We start from the raw sequence: 6,271 nt of genomic DNA, 5'->3' as shown, positions 1-6,271 counted from the left end.
ACCATGGCGCATGATAGTCTGGGGTGGCCACTGGGCTGCTTTTAATATTTTTGATGCAAAAATATCCACAATATTTTCCCATTTCACTCTTGTATAGCTAGAAGTTCTTGCATTTTTTTTCTCTTTCAAGTTCTTTTCTATTTTTTTTCCATTCAAATGCATGACAAAAACCATTCGCATCTCTCACAACCAGATTTTGCCTCCCCATAAGTCTCCCGAGAGATCTCATTGTCCCTATGCGCCGTTCCTCTCTTCATGGCTCCTTTGGTCTCTGCCCCTTTCCTGCTGTTGCCTGCTGACCCCACAGACCCCTCAGATCTCCGTTCTGTTGAGAGCCAGGAGCTGCAGTAGCGCAGATGGTGCACTCCACACCCCTTTGTTGCCTACCCCATGGGACCAGAAGAAAGACTTTTAAAAAAGAACTCCCCCCTTTGAAAAAACCTTTCATTTATTTTCCACTCTCAGAATTCTTCAAAGGACTAAAAGCTTAAAGATGACAGAGTGTGGAAATGAAGGCTAACCAAATAAAAAATGCAATGGTTATTTATTCTGACATAAGGGCATCAGCCACCAGTACTTACATTTTGAGAAAGCTTTGCAGGCAGGCAGAGGAGTGGGAGGGCTTTACAGCTGAGGACAGGGAAGGCTTCAGGTGTGCCCTGATTGGAGGCTGTTGGCGTGGGGAAGCTGCCCAGGGGTGAACCAGAAGCGGGACAACCTGTGTGCTTGGTTAGGGGTGCATATTTGGCTTTCACTGATGGGTCCTACTTTGCAAGTGGGAACATAAATTAGGGAAAGTGTCAATTACTAACCAAGCTCAGGCCCTTTCCAGAGGATTGTTACAGACTATTGCTTGTTAAACCGTCTGGCTACCAGCATGTCTGACTTGTATAATAGCAGGCTGGATTCCCTGGTTGTTTATTTGTACATAAGGAGGTTGATTTCCTGGGCAGGTGGCCCCAGTTTTTAGATTAAAGTTCTCTTTTTATAATACAGTCAGGCCATTGTCCGATTGTGTACTCAGCCTCTCAAATGTATTATTAATTCAACACGTCCTCATTGAGCACCCTGGGCAGTCAGCTTCCCTGGGGCCCAAGTTGCTCTAACAGGAGTTGCAATCCTGGCATCTCCAGAGACTCTGGCTTCTGAGGCAGGTGAGGGGGCAAAGCAGGGAACGGGGTGTTTCAGAATCACCAAATGCACAGGTTTCAAACTTGACAGACAAGACACAGGTTTTGTCCCTCTGACTGCTCTGGCTATCCGAGGCATTGGAGATTACTCAGTCATTTGCAGAAGGACAACTCTGCTAGCTAGCATTTAGTGACAGCTTACTCTCTTTTAGAATGAAGGAATATTTCTTTCTGTGTCTCTGTGGCGCAATTGGTTAGCGCGTTTGGCTGTTAACCAGAAAGGTTGGTGGTTTGAGCCCACCCAGGGGCATCATTGTTATTGACCTTTTATAATTCCCAGGGTGGTCAGCTCCCTTGAAGGCAATACCTCCCTTCCCCTCCTGTCATGTAGCGGCTGCTTCTCATTCTCCCAGAAGTTTGTGCTGGGAAGAAATGTAGTTGGAAAGTACAGAAGTTTTTTGACCAGGGAACAAGAGAGATTTTTTGTGACCTGTGCAGGGAGGTGTTCTGGGTGAAATCTTGTTTCTTTTTGTCTGTGCCCTTGGGCTACTTACAAGCTTTTTGTACCTCAATATTTTTTTCAACTGTAATATGAGGATGGTAATAATACCTTATTTGCAGGATGTGCCTAGATTTAATAATTGCTCAATCAATAATGTTATCAGTAGAATGAGTACAATGTTCTCATCTGCATCAAGGGATTATAATAATAAACACTATCAGCTGCGCACGGTGTCTCAGCCTGTCTCAGCACTTTGGTAGGCCATGGCTGGCAGATCACCTGAGGTCAGGAGTTTGAGACCAGCCTGGCCAACATGGTGAAACCCTGTCTCTACTAAGAATGCAATAATTAGCTGGGTGTGGTGACAGGCACCTGTGATCCAGGTATTCAGGAGGCTTGAACCTGGGAGGCAGAGGTTGCGGTTAGCCAACATCATGCCACTGCACTACAGCCTGGGTGACAAAGTAAGACTCCGTCTCAAAAAACAACAAAAAACAAGAAAACCACAACAACAACAACTACAAAAACCCACTATCTTACAGGGTTGTTATGTGGATGAAATAAGTTACTCCACAGTAAAGCACTTAGGAACCATGCCAGTCATGGAATAATGCTCTTTAATCAGTTATTACTATTATTACTATTATAATGTGACATGGTAAACACCCCATAAAACTGCATACATTAACCATACCTCAGCTTTCTGTTGAAACTGTTCTCTGTAACCCCTAATGTGACCGGCAGGCAGTCCATACCCATGCCATCTTGGCCCCTGTGTCTTGTAATAAGTAATTAAGGTCTGTAATTTCCACCCTACCCAGACCATGTGTAAAGTAACACTTATCTTAACTTCTGTGAGCCACTTAAGTAAAAATCGGAATGTCTAAAGTCCCCTGGCCCTAATGTTCGGAGCCCCTCACCCTCATCTCCACCCAAGAGGTAATTTACAGAATCCACTGGCCCTTGGAATGTCTGAAGCCCCTCCCATACACCTCTGCCCCCACCCTGACCCCCGAGTTGATTTACAGGTATAAAGGTCGTGACACCCTTCCTTCGGGACCACAGGTTGGAGAGAGGCGAGTTCTCCGTGGCTGCTGGCAATAAAGACCCTGCAATTTGGCATACTTTTGTCTTGGTGTTGACTTTCTATGCTCGCTCCAGTACAACAATTATGTCTTTGTTTTCCTTTCTAACTGCACCAGTGAGAACTTTCAACATTCCCTAAAATAAATTAGGAGTGTTCAATGGTTTGGTTGACCTCTTCTCCCCACATTCATGGCCAGGTGTCTGAAAAACTGGTTACTTGAAGGGCCTACTCAAAGTGCAGACATAGAGTCCTATAGCAGGAGTCTATCCTGCTACAAGATCTCTGTTAGGGAATCAGGGGACTGGATCCAACTATATCAAGTTCTTGGACCTTGGACAGACATGATTGTTTAGCTCATGATAGACAGTCTTTTGCACATGATTCTAGCAAAAGCCTTTAATATCCATTCAAATTTAACCCAGGAATTACAAGAATAAAGCAAGAATGTAACTACCAGGGACCTCTTCTCTTTTTTTGTTTTCTTCAGAAATCAACGTAGGAAAATTTGATTTGCCTGGAATTTGTAGATTTCCTTTTTCAGTTACTATGGAATTTTGTAGCAAACCAGCACTCCCTTTGAAAAGAAGTAGATAAAATCTGGTTTAAAGAAATTCTATTTGAAGTCTTTCAAAAGCTTGGAACCACAGGGCCTGCTACAGAAATGGGGTGGAGAGAGAGAGTGAGTGAGAGAAAGAGAGAAACAGAGAGAGAGAAAGAGAGAGAGAGAGAGAAGCTCTTGAAATGAAACAATTTTTTCCTCCTGAGGGCGTTTGCTAGTTCTTGGCAAGGGACCAGAGGGTGAGAAGCTGGGGAGAGGGTAGTGGTTAAGAGTTAGAGAAAACAGTAGCACTTTAAGTAACCTCATGGGGGTGGGGAGTGGTAGACATGTGGAACTCTCCAGGTATTCTGACTTGAAAAGCCGAGATTCTAGAGTGAATTGAGACGTGAACTGAACACTTGGTAAAGGTTTTCCCCTCAAGGTATTTGCAAATTCAGCTCTGTGTTGGTGAGAGGCTAGCAGAGAGTGGCTGAAAGCAGCTTTCATTGGTAGGGGTGCAAAGGAGACAGAAACAAAAATTCAGTACCCTCCAAAAAATGGTGCCTTACTAATGGGGAGGCCTAAAAGTTTGTAGCCTAGGAATGTGGGCAAAGCAAATATAGACTGAGCCTTCCCATGAGTGCAAACAAAAGTGGGTGGGTGGGAGTTTGGAAGGTTAAAATGGACTTCATTATATTAAATGAAACCCCTACACATTGCTACTGCAAGGGAAAGGAAGCAAGTATTGCATTGGGGTGTATTATTTATTATGTATTAAATGTAAAACAGCATGATGCTAAATTTATTAGTCATACTTAGATGTTTATACTCCAGTTTAGGTCACTATATTCTTGTGAGAATATAGGAAGTGAAAACCTGGAGAGTTCCTGAAAAGGAACAGTAAGAATCACCAGAAGTTAAAGAAAAAATTATTGAGGAAAAGCCACAAGAAATGTTTTTATTGAAACTGTCCTCAAGAAAATAAAATGTGCTGAGAAAATATGTGGATGTTTTCAAGGAGAGGCGTGCTTAGGTTATTTTGCTGTGGTTAGAAATTGATTGGCAATACAAGCAAAAGTGTATACAAATATTAAAGCTGGCTGATGAGGGGATATCCTCCACTGATATAGGGACCTCCAGGGTGAAACAGGCAGCCTTGCATTGAGTGTGGCAGGCCATCAGAATTCGGGACTTTCCAGGCTTCTGTACCTACCTCCACATTCTAATTCTGTGATTTCGACTCAAGAGTTGGCACCCCGAGTCTTCCCCATAGCACTGTTGTTGATGTCCCAGTGATATGGGATTTGAGCTCTGGCATCTCAAAGTGTGTCCCTGCCTTCATGACTCTCAAAACTTTTGGAAGCTAAAATGCTTCCTGACCTCTGAAGCGACATTCCCTGGGTTCCTTATCTCAACTATAAGAAACAAAAATACCCCTTAGCTCAATTTAAACCTCGTTTCTTTTCATTCATTTTTTTAATCATTTGCCTGTGTTTTCTTCTAAAACATTGTGCACCCTCCCTTTCCTCCTCATCGCAGCACTCCCAGTCCCCAGTACATGCTGTTTCTCTCCTTAACCCAGTGGGTGGCTGGGCCCTTGTGGCTGAGGATGTTCTCCTCAAGGGGGCACATTGTAGGCTCACTCCTTACTTCTTCATGGGCTCTGCTCTTGCAATTACACCCTCCTACACGATCCCCAGTAATAATCCAACTTCTGTAACCCATGACTTTTTTTCAATTCCTTTTGGTAGCTTTGGAGAAAAACCTGGCCATTGTGGAGACATAGACAACTTTCTTCTCTGTCCTTCCTCTCAAAGATGACTGTAAGAGAGCTCTTCATGAGAAAATGCTCCAAATGCAGGCTGGGATGCATCAGCCCTCAGAGAAGAAGGGACTTGATAGGGAGGGAATAGATGAGCAGAAGCCTTAGCCTGAGGAAGCAGAATTCTCCTCTGCATCCCGCAGTGAGTAAGAGACTTCCCACTAACAGCATTAAGTCATTGCTCCTCAGAGCAGCTCTCAGGTCCTGCATCTATCCTCCACACCTTAATTGCAATACTAGTTCTTAACACTTTCCTGGAAATTTCTTTAGATAAAAGTCTGTAAAATTTTTATGAGTAATGGCTTTATAATATTCAGAGAAATGTGTTTTTATTCTAACTATCATTGCATGGATTCACCAAATATATGGTCTTCATGGGTACCTGAGCTGGAAATCTTCCAGCCCTGTTAATGGTCTCTTCTGGATCCACAGGAGCATGTAGGAATCTCCTATTTCTTCACATGTTACTCTGGTAATTGCTGAACCATCCCACTCCCCGAGAAGGTAGATTTATACAGAGGTCCCTCCATTCCACTCCATCCTCTATGGAAACTCAGATCGCTGGCTTAGAGAATGGCAATTTTGATAAGTTCAGTTTTTAAAATAAGTTGACAGAATTGTCAAATACTTGCCTATTGGCTATATTTGTCAGTTTATCTCTAATGGCAATTTTCCTACTGCTTTTTGGAAGCATTTAAATAATATGGGATTAATCCATTACACATTTGCCTGTGAGTGCCAGTTACTGAAAATACTAACTTGTCACTGATTTGCCTAAGTGGTGCACAGCTTTGGAAGTGATTCAAATTTTTCTTCATGCTTCGAAGAAGAAAACTGGTAACAACCCTTACTGTTCAGCAGCTGCAGCAGGTGAACCCCAGGCAAGCAGGGCCTGGAGTGAACCTCAGCAGACCTTCAGCAGAAGGGCCAGACTGTCAGAAGGAAAACCAAGAAACAGAAAAAATCTCATCATCAACAAACAGAACATCAATCTGAAAGATTTGAGACCCAATCTGAAAGCCAGCAACTACAAAGTCGACAGGTGGATAAATCCTTAAAGATGGGAAGAAACCAGCGCAAAAAGGATGAAAACACCAGAACCAGAACACCTCTCCTCCTACAAGGGATCACAACTCCTCACCAGCAAGGGAACAAGGCTGGAGGGAGAATGAGTGTGATGAAATGACAGAAT

At 43.3% G+C, this 6,271-nt stretch overlaps 1 non-coding gene across 1 annotated transcript; it reads left to right on the top strand.

The window, feature by feature from the left end:
• Nucleotides 1-1,365: 1,365 nt before the first annotated feature.
• TRNAN-GUU lies at nt 1,366-1,440 on the top strand. Its single transcript has one exon. It is a non-coding gene; the product is annotated as a tRNA-Asn (tRNA).
• Nucleotides 1,441-6,271: the final 4,831 nt, after the last annotated feature.

Source organism: Cebus imitator, unplaced genomic scaffold, assembly GCF_001604975.1.
Source record: "Cebus imitator isolate Cc_AM_T3 unplaced genomic scaffold, Cebus_imitator-1.0 Scaffold917, whole genome shotgun sequence".
Taxonomy (NCBI): domain Eukaryota; kingdom Metazoa; phylum Chordata; class Mammalia; order Primates; family Cebidae; genus Cebus; species Cebus imitator.
The sequence above is the reverse complement of the archived record's forward strand: the minus strand, read 5'-3'. Positions and strand labels throughout refer to the sequence as shown.